Source organism: Uranotaenia lowii, chromosome 2, assembly GCF_029784155.1.
Source record: "Uranotaenia lowii strain MFRU-FL chromosome 2, ASM2978415v1, whole genome shotgun sequence".
NCBI lineage: Eukaryota > Metazoa > Arthropoda > Insecta > Diptera > Culicidae > Uranotaenia > Uranotaenia lowii.
The window spans coordinates 336,758,631-336,772,678 of record NC_073692.1 but is presented as its reverse complement, the minus strand read 5'-3'; the positions used below and the strand labels follow the sequence as shown (position 1 = coordinate 336,772,678).

At 33.5% G+C, this 14,048-nt stretch overlaps 1 protein-coding gene across 2 annotated transcripts in view; it reads right to left on the bottom strand.

Annotated features, from left to right (window-relative positions):
• The window catches only part of LOC129744360 (uncharacterized), a 386,715-nt gene that overhangs the window by 186,941 nt on the left and 185,726 nt on the right, over positions 1 to 14,048 (bottom strand). The gene's annotated exons all lie outside the window — the stretch shown is intronic.

Below are 14,048 nucleotides of genomic sequence, written 5' to 3'. Positions count from 1 at the left end.
AAATCTTTTTCAAACCAACAAAAACTCTTTCTCGCCCAACATTGTAGAGGGAACTTGTCTACTACCGCACACTTAAGGTTCTTTAGCAATAACTTCATCAATATATTTTTGTAAATATTGGCTCCTCTAGCGATTTGAAAAGCAGAGCATACCCAAGTTTTTCAAACATCATAGTTGATCATAGTTGGTTGCTTATTTTCATTCACCATCACGTTTCAGATCTCATTTGACTACCAGTCATGCTTCAAGTGACTGGAAAAGCTTGACTATCGTCATAGATTTCTGTTCGCGTGACGCATGTTATTTTTTAAACGACGGTCGTCAAGCAAGATGACGGCGTCGGTTGAAAGCATTTGTGTATGATTTGAAAAAATTTCGAGTATATGGATTGCTCGTTGGACTAATTGCCAGTGTCGAGGACAAATGAAATTCAGATTTAAATAATACTACTAAACATTTTGAAAGACTAAATAAAAAGCACAAAATAAAAGAAGAATTGTACAGCCGCAAGATCGATTTGTCCTTTTTAGTTCATACGGAGTTCTCCTCGGTCGAGATAGTTGATGTTTCGTTCGATTTTATCCCGGGCCTTGACTACCCTGGACTGATCTCCAAAAATGGAAACTTAGTTGAAAACGTTTCCATTCCATTGTATGTCTATCTGAACCGAAACCCGGTAACGGGTTTCAGTTTCATTAATGGCATGGAATGATCAATGATGAACGTGTCCTTTTCGACGCCGTCTTAGATTTTTTTTTTTTTTCAATCTAAACAATCGTCACAGTCAAAAAGACGACGACTATGGTTTTTCCGACGCTTCATTTGACTGAAGGTTGAGGCAAGTTTGTTTGCTTGGTTACTCATTTGAAGGCGTCTGTTTTGAATGCGACTGCTTTAATTTTTTCATAGTCACAGTTTTTTGACTGACCGACAACATGTTCATATAATAAGAGAAATCATTTCATGTTAGTTTCCACACATTTTCAAAAGTGTTGTCTATGGCCCGACACTACGGATTACTTCACCAAAGTTGTCACGAATTGCACGTAGAAAAATGACTCAAATCATGAGCATAATTCTTGTGAGTAGGTTTTTTAAATATTGAACATTCTATGGAGCCTTTCATAAATGTTTTCTTGACAAACCAGAATGAAACATTTGTTTCGAAAAAACTAGAACAAAATTGCTTATAACCGGACGGCAAAATTCAAAATTTCTCAGAGGACTAATATATGTTCGTTTTTGAATTCTTATCTCCAGATAAATATTTGAAGGTACTATACTGCCGTTCTAAGCAAGAATGTCCCATGTGACTTTTGGGTCATTTTCACTTTTTTGCTGGAAACGGTCTCTTTTAGTGTTAACTTTCGAATAAAAATACAAACAAGTATACTTTGTTCTGAACTTATACGGAATTTTCATCAAGGTGGTTGTCTCTATGTTGATAGTTCTACGCAAGAATGTCACACTAGAGAAAATTCTATGAAAAATGCAAATTTTATCAAAAAATTGTCTTAAGATGTGTTCAAACTGTTGAATTTAATGTTATTCACTGAAAAGAACACTAAAATAGAGGGCAGAGGAGGAGCGAGAAGCCTGGAGTGTTTTATTCAGAGAAATTTTCACTAAACACTTTTCGGTAGGCACTACTTACAGGATCCACAATCAACTATACATTTTTATAAACAAAGAGGAACGTATTTCTCAAATTACGGTTTAGCATGAGTTTTTGGGAAAAAATAAACTACGCAAACTTTTAAAATGATAGAAAAATTGTAGCCGTGTGACAGTTTTTCGTAGAACTAGAATCGGCATGCGTTCTGATTCTACGCAAAAGTGTCACACGGAGCATTTTTGGCTCTAATTTCCTGTTTTTTTTGGAGGAAATGTAATTTTTTCGGCAGAAAACATTGTCAAATGATTAACTTGAACTGTTCACTACGGAAAAACTGTCGGTGAATTTTTAGTTTGAGAGAAAAATTGGAAATATAGCTGATATTTCAATCGCGTTTTTCTCGTTTGCCCGTTTTTCCACATGTGACAATCTTGCTTAGAACGGCAGTATAAAGATGAAGAAAAGACAGTTTCAAGTTGAAATCATGTTTAATTTTGAATTTTTTTTTTTTTGTCCGTTCATAGAAAACAATTTGGTATCCGGTCATAGAAAAATCGCATTTTATTTATTTTGCTAATATTTCCTTTCAACTTCCGTTTTGCTATCTTATATTTTTATTTTATAACTCTTAGTTTATTAGAAAAAACCTTGAAAAATTTCGAAGATTCGAATCTCTTATCACCTCATTTCCAAAAATCGTTCATTATATGTTCAAGGTAAAGCTAATGTAATTACTAGAAAAAAAAGTTGTAACGTTACTTTCAATGTTTTCAAAAAGTTAAAATATATGTGTAACCAAAATTTAAAAAAATATTGGCATGATGATTTGGTTTATGACTGAAGTTCTTGGAGGTGACACTTTCCACTGGAAAATGTTGCGGTTGCTATCATTTTGGACAACACCTGGACAGTTATAAGCAGAAGTTGTAGAATGTCAGAAGCAGAATGTAAGAAATTCTGCGTTCGCCAAAAGATGTAAAACAACGGTTTCGAAGCAAATGATGTGATTGACGAGTATTGCGAGAACGCGTGCCTGTGTTAAACAATGAATTCCTTCATTTTTATATGATTTGTGCTAACGTAAGAACTTTAACTATACACAATACGTCTTGTGTTACGTGTAATGAATTCCTTGTGTAGTCTAACGAGTTCACATTGTCGAAGACATACAATAATGTTTGCAGACTACACAAATGGGTTAGAGGTAAAATATTGTTAATTGTTATTTTAAGAGGAGAAATCACCGTGAATTTGTTTTTTTATGAAATGAATTTGCGGCTTTATCGGTGAGGGTTAAAGAGTTGAAATGAAAGACGGATAGAAGATCAGAAGAAAATTCTAAGGTGGTGAAAAGAGCGAAGAGCATTTGAAATAGAAGCTTGACCACATACTAAATTCTTTGTCCCACACCAATTAACTGTATTGAAGAAGTAGTACCCAATAGAGAAGGCACTACATTTTTCGATACAGTTAATTATGGATGGTTCGACCGCCATGTGAGTGTGCACATGTGCCGAACGGACAAAAAATTTAGCATGTGGTTGCTCTGTTAAGTCTTCTATTGTGCGATATCGTTCCATCGATGGCTAGGTAGATTTCTTATTTTCGTTTTGTGCGGATGTTCCAACTGGATTGAGTTGTCGCATACGGTCAACGGTCAGAAATCTTGGCCTAACTATTTTCGATTATCGGAACGATGTTTTGTAATTGATTTTTATAGCCGAATTATTTTTATTATTTTAAGAGGAGAAATCACCGTGAATTTGTTTTTTTATGAAATGAATTTGCGGCTTTATCGGTGAGGGTTAAAGAGTTGAAATGAAAGACGGATAGAAGATCAGAAGAAAATTCTAAGGTGGTGAAAAGAGCGAAGAGCATTTGAAATAGAAGCTTGACCACATACTAAATTCTTTGTCCCACAATTGTTAATTGTATTTGAGTAAAGTAAATAGGTAGAGTAGAGAAAAGGAAGTTTGAATATGGTTTTTATGCAAAGATTAAGTAATGTCTGTAATCGAGCGAGGATAGACTGGGATGCTCTGTCCTATACTGATATATGATAGTTCCACGGAGAGTAAATGAAAGAAAAATAAAACTAATTTAAACATGATGAAGAAAAAAAAAACTTCTAACTCGCTAAAGAATACCACTAAAGGACGATGTTTTCTTTTGACATGGAAACTCCACGAAAGTGTTTCATCAAGCCAGAAACATTTAAAGTTATCCACTTTTTCGACTATGATGTTGTCAATAGAAAGGTCATTGCTGCGAAAAATTCTCCTTCATGCTGTATTTGGCCTTGGGAAGGTTTACGGTCAGCAGATTTCTAGTAAAATATTTACTTAAAATCTTTAGGCCTTTTTGCATTTTTTCCGATTTTGACGTTGGAACAATTCTCTGGACAAAATAATGCTGTATCATTTGCAAATAATCTGAGGTTACCATGTAATGGCAGGTTGCATAAGCTGCACATTGCAATAAGTGTACTAGTAGACTGAGTCGATTTGGGGTCATTTTGGAATTTCTCAAACCCTGGGGTCTAAAAAGCTTTGTCTTGGTCTAAAACTCATCCATGATTTTTTGCAAAATTTTGAAGTAACGTTTACATGGGTAAATTTGAACTTTAACGTTTGTATGGGAAAATTTAATATTTTGTACTGAAAAATCTACATCATTTTTTTTTCGTCTGTGGAACCGAGCCAGCTGATGGTTTTTGTGCCAATTTATAAAATTCCTGATGGAAATTTTCCGCTGAACAACTTTGTCGAAGACCGTAACTTCGTATGTAATTAGACAAAAAAGTTATTAGCTGTTTGACAGGGGTCTGTCTTTTGGTACTGATAAACAATAAATTCAATTGACATCCCTGCAGAGTGCCTAGCGAGGTATTGCGTGACTACTTTCCAAGCAACACTTCGCGAGGCTCAAGCAGTGATTTCAATTGAATTTATTGTTAATCAATGCGAAAAGACATATCCCTGTTAAACAGCTAATAACTTTTTTGCCTAATAAGATAAGAAGTTACAGTCTTCGACAAAGTTGTTCAGCGGAAAATTTCCATCAGGAATTTTATAAATTGGCACAAAAACCATCAGCTGGCTCGGTTCCACAGACGAAACAAAAATGATGTAGATTTTTCAGTACAAAATATTCAATTTTCCCATACAAACGTTAAAGTTCAAATTTACTCATGTAAACGTTACTTTAAAATTTTGCAAAAAATCATGGATGAGTTTTTGACCAAGACGAAGCTTTTTAGATCCCAGGGTCTGAGAAATTCCAAAATGACCCCAAATCGACTCAGTCTAGTGTACTAGTCCCAGCTTTAAAGCCGAATTGCAGGCTAAGGCTATGATCGTTTAGAATCCGGGCAGTTACAAACCTGTGTATTTTGAAAACTATTCATTTGATTGAAAAACTTTCTATGGAGTAAATGAAGGTGTTAATATGAAATTTAATGTAAACTATAAAAAAAGATCGTTGATTACAAGAAATACCCTTACTTTACCATAAAATCTCTTTCTTTATCTTTCCACATTTTTTCAGCCATGTTTTGATCTATTACTTTTACTACAAAAGCAAAACTTTTGCGAAATTATGATTTTTTATAAAAATTTACCTGGAAAAACCAATTGGAATCTGGTTGGAATCTTCTCATGAGTAGGCATCTTGAAGAATTTGACCTCTTAAATTCGGTTTTAACATAATTTTTTTTGTCCATCAGAACACATCTATAACATTGCGTAAAACCCGGTAGTACATATTTCGATCCATTAAACTGCTCACTTTTAGCTATTTACTTGGTGTCTACTAGTCAGGCAACACTTTTTGCCTACCGGAAACGTTTTACTGAATAGTTAAGGGGTCTATATTCAGTTATCCTCAATAACCATAGACTTTTTACCATAGTTGAGATCAAGCGTTCCACTTCGATGCTTGGTTTGAACTTCGTGAGCATCCTAGACAGCTCCTTATACAGTACCGTTCATAATTGTATAGAAATTGGAAGCACGCGCACTGTCACTTCGACTTTGAACTTCCATAACTTTTTACTCTGATGATATTTTTTGATCAAATTTTCTGCGTTAGTTAGATCAACTATCACACTATTATATCACAAAATTGAGATTCCTGGAGTTTGTGTGGCCTGAGATACAGTAATCTACAAAAATCGGACATTTTGGACTTTTCTCATCCAAACTGCAGTGTCTCAAACACAACGCTACATTATTTATCAAAATTTTGCAAAGTGATCGTTGAAATATATACTAAGCACTTCAGAAGTTTTTGTAAAATTCTATCGATGGGATCAAAAGTTACGCGAGGTACAATATTTCAGGCATGAACCTAGAAATGCGTTTCAACAACCAGTAAATCCATTTCAACCGAAAAATAAAAATAATATCGCGAGATTCTGATTGATTTCAAAACACAAATAGATCATTTATTGCAATTTTTCTTTTCTTTATTGTTTTGCCAGACATTTTTTGACTGATTTGTGGTAGTATATTGTTCTCATGAATCGTCCAAAATTCTATAGAAATCGGATTTTTAGGTTCACGCTTGAAATATTGTACCTCGCGCAGCGAATTTTTCAAAAACTTTAGACATGCTTACAAAATAGTTCAACAATCGCTGTGAAAAATGTATTGCAGTTAAAATGGTAAAAGTCCAAAAAGTCCGATTTTCGTAGAATTACTGTATCTCAGGCCACACAAACTCCAGGAAGGTTAAATTTTGAGGTATAATAGTGTGATAGTAGATCTTTCTAACGCTCAAAATCTGATCAAAAAATATCATCAGAGGAGAAAGTTCTGGAAGTACTGTGTGGAAGTGACAGTACGCATGCTTTCAATTTCTATACAATTATGAACAGTACTGTACTTCTGAACCATTTGGGGCCAAAAAAAAATTAAAAAAAACAACAGTTCATGAGTTTTTAAGTCGACAATTAAGAATTTCCGAGGCAATTGTGCAAAATTTTTTTTTATCATGTCTTTTTGTATCGTGAATATCTCAAACACACGTTAACTTGAAAATCTGGAAAAAAGAGAAGATAGTCCTTTTCATAACCAACACTGCTAAAGTTTTGCATATCCGAGCTCTAGTAACGTAGCCATCACCGAAGTGAAGTTTCCGGATTCTAAATGATCATAGCTTTATATAAGATGTTATTTTCTTTGATAAAGTTATTGAGTCGACTTACACGAAGTTTTTCGAAAATTTTGCTAAATACACTAAGAGTTATTATTTATATTGATTACATCGCCTGCCTTGAAGACGGGAACGACTCCAGCGACTTTTAAATTTTCGGAATAGACCCCCGATACCAAAAATAGAATTGAAGCATGCAGTTAAATACGTGTTATTTCTAAGCAGTTACATTTTAAAAAGCTGCAGGGAATACTATCATGACCACAGCTTTTTTAAATGATCCTATAGTTTGAATAACTTCATTAACTGTAGCAGGTCGCATACATATGGTGTTAGGAACTCTGATTATGAAGGATAAGTTGTCTAAAGATGGGTCGACTACAATATTATCTGCCAAATTTATACTAATTTTGGTAAAAAAGAAGTTGAAAACTCAACAAATTTCTTTTTCATTGTTCGTATTTCGGTTATTAACAGTCAGGTTAATCTCAGCTTTAAAATTTTCTATGAAGCTCTCTAGGACAGCATTAATATTTTTTCAAAGTTCGAATGGGGAGAATAGTTAAGAAGGTTTTCGAAATAATCAATCAGAAGCAATTAAAAAGTTTAATTGACACAATCCGTCTAAAATACTACAATTGTTAAAATATTTTTCTACCTATACATTAGGGTGGCAGCCAAAAAGTCATGTCTAATTTCGAAAACCGATCTTAAACATTTTGTAGATTGTCCCAAAAAGCTGCCCTGTGCAAAATTTCAGCTCAATTGGACTTGGTTTCGGAGCGCCTCAAAGCTTTTAAAAATTTGATTTTTTACCCTAAAAAATCATCTAAGGGGGGACCCAAGGAAATTTGAAAATCGAAATTTTAATGTTGTTGCCAAATGAATAAAAAAATACATGAAAAGTCGAAATCTGGTGTACATAATTCGCATTTTGTAAATAACATAACAGACTACCTGTCTTGCATGTACAAACAACCTTGAAATGTTGAAAATTGTTTTTATCAAAAATAGATTAGCTAAAAAAAAAACTTAAAAATAGAACGAATATTATGGCAGTTTTTCGATATCTGGGAGAATTTCATTTCAGAAATCTGAATCTAGAGAAAATTTAAACTTTAATCATCCAGCGGTCAGTTATCTTCAGCTCAATCAGTCTAAAAATCATGAAAACTCATTTTAGACTTTGAAAGCGATGGTGCCATCCTTCTTCTAGAAAGTTCACAACAGTTCGAGTCCTACGCTTCTGCTGTCCGCACTAAGCTGCCCGGAAACCCGGCTGGACGCATCAGAGCGAGATTGAATTTCGTTTTATGATGCTTCAAATTAATATCCTCTTTATATCCCTATACATATCTGCCTCTTTCTCTGTTTCGCTCGGCTTTATGGCTTAGCGGCTCTTCCGGCGCGTTCCATTTGTGTGTCTGCCGGACTCCGATTCCGAAACACTCACTGCCGCAAAATGTCAAATCCTCTCGCCGGAATTCTTCCCCGGCCGGCTGTACACTTCTCATCTTCACTCCATCAGAACAGAACCAGCAAACAGAAACAGTTTTCCATCTTCATTTGGTTTCCCCCTGGAGAGATTATATTTGTCGGCCCTGCCCTCTGACGATGTGCGGCGGTAAAGTGCGTCGATTCGTTGTGATTCGTCGTGCATGTTTCCTTTCCCAGTAGAATAAGGTTTGGAACCGGGCCAGCGAAACCTGTACTGTAGGAATAACCGGGAAGCGTTCAACTGTGCTGTAGCGTACTCTCTATCCGGAAGGCGGCACGGTAGGTCCTTCTTAGAGCGTATAAGCTGATTGCCTCCTACTTCCTGCGTTTCCGTCAGAAACTGTTTCGCGGCAGTTGTTATATGAGCATCGATTTTCCGGAACCTAAACTATACCTAGCATTCTGAACGGGCAAAAGCGCTTTTCCCGGAACTGGGACTGCAGGGAACTACTGATGGAAATGAGAATTTGCCATAACATATGAACAAGAATTGATAAAAGACCAGATCGATTTAAAAAAAATCGTTTCGATATCGAAAGACTGCCTTTGAGATGAACTAACGATTTCCAATATTTAGTTTTGAGTTAACCAATTTAAAATAAACGAAATGGTTTGTGCTTTTAAAAAAAACGCCTTGAAATTGTCATATACTGTTGACCTGATCTGGACTAACGCAAACCAATCTGAACACACTAGGTTCTAAAAAATGGTTATTTACGTGGCGAAACGACCCCGCTTGACAGTTTTTTGATACGTTATGTACCCTACGGGTTCCTGGAACGCGAAACAATTTAGTGTGATCCCCGTGTGCAATCAAAAACAACAACTGCCTATCCGATTAAAATAGCAACTCAAAGTGGAGGGTTTTAATTAAATTTTCGCGCAACAATTTAATATTCATAAGAGTTGTTTGGGACAGTTTGTCGGTAGTTTGCAGTTGGCAATTTTTGTTGTGAAATTTTGAACCCGACAGCCAAAATGATCTTAAAGGAGATTCTTGGAGCGAGAGAGGTATCAGTGCATAAAAGCTAATTTCGAGAAAACACGCTTTTATATCAGCAGAGTGGCCAGCGAGTTTCCATTTTCAAATTCCCGGTTTTCTCGATTAAGATTTTAAGATTTTCTAGGTTTTAAAATACACAAATAAAAACGCTTACCAGCTTTTTTATCATTAAAGTAGACATTTTATTAATATTAAGTTTTACGTGAAAGCACTGACCACACTGATATGAAACTTAGAACATAAATCCGATCATTTTCTGACTAATTTTGCCATCTACCGTCGGTATTGCAAACTTGCAAAATTTGACAAAAAAAAATGCCCTGTAGGAAAAATTAACTTTTTTACCCCGATTGTACCGTCGAAATTGCCTATTGGAATTTTCCTTGAAAGTTGGGTGACACTTTCCAACTGGGACAGCATTTCATCAGAAGCGATCGATGCCCACTGTAGAAACGTCATCGCATACTGCTGGTAAAATTATCCAATAAACGAAATCGAGTGTCCAGTCAGTAGCGGGGGTCAGTATTTATTGAAAGTGTGAAAAGACATAAAATTTCAATAATTCTATCTTGAAATTAATAGTTTATTCAGATTACGTTAAAGTTAATACTTATTTGTTGGGATTTCTACAGAAAAAAAATAACAGGTTGAAAAGCAAAAGGATAAGAAAATCATTCTAGTTTTCCTGTAGAAAGAAACAGATGAGTGAGCCTGCTCAAAATCCTTATAATAAAAAAAAATCCAGACGTCAACTTTGTCCTGCGAACTCTTGTTTAAAATTTTCACCTTCTCCTCAGTATCAGACAGCAACTTCGTTTTTTTTTTAATAAAGAAACTCGTTTATTAAATCATAAAAATATTTAAACCTGTAATTTTTTTTCTGTAGAATTCTCAACAAATATGTATTAACGTATGAATCAAATTGGTTTTGATATAATGCCATGTAAGTTCAAAATTTAAAGTTTAAGTTCTAAATAATTTTTACATACTTAATTTTAATCCGCTTTCTAATTTCTGAATCTTGAAATTTGAAATATAATAATGAACGATGAATTTCTGTTAAATTATTGATCTATAATCAAGAAAAACTTAATTTTAAGTTGGGATACATATTTCGGAATTGAATTTTAATTTCTGATGCTTAGTTCAAGTTTGATGTAAATTGCTTCTGATTGATATTATAATTATTTTTTTGGTTAATTAATTATTTTTTAACTGAACTGAACTGAACTAATTTTCTGTTGAATAAAATTTTAATTATTTTTTGAAGAATGTATTTTAAGAGCCTGAATAATGGGTGCTGAATCCTCGATTCGCCACATTGATCTAAATTCTAAGTCAGAATTGCCAGTACAGTCTTAAAAATGTATAAATTAATTTGAACTTTAAACTTGAAATTCTAATCCAAATTGTTAAAACTATTATCAGGCTGAAATTTGATTTTAAATTTCTGTTTTTTTGTATCTTGTTCCACCTTCTGTATACATTTACCAATGAACCTGATAACATTTGGCCACTCGATTTCAATTATTTGTTTTTTTTAATTTTTCCCTGCATGGTCTTATGATTTCCCGATTCTTTAAGCTTAAAAACCGAGCTAAGTTGTTAAAAAAAAATATTTTTGAAACCAAATAAGATAAATTTCTCAGCCAAAATTAATAAAGTCACGTTGAAAAAAGTTCTGAATTGCAATCATGTGTTATTTAATTTTACTTAGGTATTGAAAAAAGCTTAATTGTATGGCCAAACTTATACGCCATCGGCCAAAGTTGTTCTTAGAAAGTACACTTAATATTTCAATTTTTTTTGGTTTGGTTTTGCTCAGATTTTTCTTACATGACACCTATTTACATGGATTTTTGACATAAGCTCGTTTTTCCCACGGTTCTCGCGAATCAACACGTTATTTGAGAGAAAAAATTATAAGTCTAACATGTCTAACAGCGGATTTGATACCGCGTATAAAACCTTTGTGTGATAACAAATATACTTCAAACTTTTTTTAAGAATTTCAAAACTCGAGAAAACTTCCATCATTGTACACTTTGGACAATTGAGTCTAAAAAGGTGGTATATAATGTAAATTAATTTAATTAAGATTTCGGCGAATAGTTGAGATCGATAATTGAACGTGTTCCAAAAACGATTAATTTAATCAGAATCTTACTGTATTTAATGCTAAGAAAATAAAAGTTATTCAGTTTTGTCTGATATAAACAATGAAAATTGCTGCTTATTTTGAGAAAAAATACGATTTTGGAATATTTTGTGTAGAACCAATGAATTAAAATTGAGAATAAAGTTTGATTTCTTCAAATTTAAGACAGTGAAAAAAAGCATTCAACAAAAAAACGGGACATTTCCCGCTTTTGCGAGACGTATGGCAACCCTAGAATATGGTGAACATGCTTTCTATTCCTTGTAAATTTTAAATATTTGCGTTACGTTTATGCTAATTTATTTTAAGTCGATTCAGCATAACGAAATTTTAGTTCTAGGCCAGTGTGTAATAATTCCAGCTATAAGAAAGGTGTTAAGCACCAATCTTGGTTTTTAGGACGCAATGTTTTGAAAAGATTCAATTTTTTTCAGTTATTAGAGATTTTTTAATCTTTTTAAAATCAAATTATGTTAAAGCTATAAAAGATAACTACCAAAACTTATCGCATCTAAGCTTTAACTTTTTTTTTCGATTATAGTCGTTTTACCATCTTTATGGCATTCGTGACTTTATCAACGTTACAGTTGGCGGATCATTATTGAAAAACTTATCCGGTACAACTGTGTTCGATATTTATTCTTGGGCTCGAACTCGCGGACATCTAAGCTTTAACGTTATTAACACATTGTGAACCAAATACGAAATATCTCGTAGCAAGCTTTCTGCGAGAGTGCTTTACTTGGAAGAACAGCTCTAATTTGTTAATTTAAAAAAAAAAAACAAAACTATATTCTACGAAATCAAACAATACACTTTTAAATTACTTAAAAACTCCAAATTTGTTAAGTTTTACAGTCCCCCCACAATCATTAGTCACTTAACGTATCATTTCAACACAAAATGTTCGTTCATTCGAGTGTTAGTGGACCAAACATCAAGCTTTGCATGAATTTAAGTCATTAAATATTCCCTCTTTGATTTCAAACATGATTTTGAATCCAATTTAGTTGATAAATAAAATAATTTACCGAAACAATAAACGTTTTTCAAAACCACAATTGTGGGTCAAAATTGAAGCTTGTAACAATTATTAGTCATATTGCCCACAATTATTAGTCACATAGAAGCCCATGGCAACACCCGAATATCAACATGAAAATCAACAAATTTCTGGCAAACATTCAGGGGCATTCTTCGCTAGTATACGTTCAAGGGGCAATTGGGTTGAGCTAGCGACCAAGAAATGTTTTGTTTTGCTTGCGAAAAAGTGACCCATGATTGTGTGGAACTTAGTGGATTCTGTAACAATTATGGGTCACTTTTATTTTGCTAAGATTATTGAATTTTCGCATTTCATTCGCTCAGTTTTATTTGGAAAATGAAAACTCTTCTTTTGTGCTTATATGGGATCAATTCATTTGGTTGGAATCTTTGAAATACCCGCATAAGGGGCTTAACGGTTTAAGATGTCATCCTTATAACATTGGAATTTTATGCGATAGTTCCACAGCTTATAGTTCACCTTTGATAAAAAGTATTCAAACAGTAATTTTACTGTTATCAAACGCACAAATAATATTTTTAATGTATTCTGATGATATTGTCGATTAACTAAAAATAATAATTTGATATAATTTCTTTTGGTTAAGTAGATATCAGCAGTTCTAATGATCGGTGACTAATAATTGTGTGTGACCCATGATTGTGGGGGGACTGTATCCAGCCGTTTGTGGAGATACATTTATTAATATTAAAATAACTTAATTTAAAAAAAAAAGAAAAAACCATTTTTTTTTTCAAAGGCCACTGCTTAATATCTGTGACCTAAGCAATAGCTTATGCTCCAAATTTTTTATTCTCTATTTTGGAATTGAACTCTCCAAAGCACTAAAATGTAAGTGCTGAGATCAAAAATCCTGATTTATAACATAAGCAATTTCCGACCTTTCTCCCTACTTGAATCTCCATTTTTTCGCTTTTCTCGAATGGTTGGTAATTCTGAAATAAACGACTATGAAATGTAATGCTTCTGAGAAAAATTAAGTCATGATGAAATTAATCAATTAAAGAATTTATTAAAACATGTATGGGAAAAGTTATTCATGAAAAATTTTCCCGGGTTCGAGGAATCGTATTTTTTTGCTCATGCCTGAAAATTTCAGCCATGCTAACTTTATGTTTCAACGATCACTCTACAAAATTTCAATAAAAAGTGTAGCGTAGTTTCTGAGATATTGAATTTTGAATTATAAAAGCCAAAAGTTCGATTTTCGTAGAATTATTGTGTCTCAGGCCACACAAATTTTAAAAAGCTAAAATTCTGTGATATAATGGTGTGATAGATGATCTATCTTATGCAGTAAATTTTTTCAAAAATATTATCAAAGTAAAAAGTTATGGAAGTTCAAAGCCGAAGTGACAGTGCGCGTATTTCCAATTTCTTTACAATTATGGACGGTTCTGTATATCTGTCATCATAAATACTACAAACAAAGCTCAAAAGTATTAGAAATGCATAGTACATTTTAAACTGGAATATATCATCAGGATTTAGAAAATATAATGGAGGTGTGAGAATTGTGAGTTTATGAAGCGTATTTCCGAATTTAGAAGGGTTA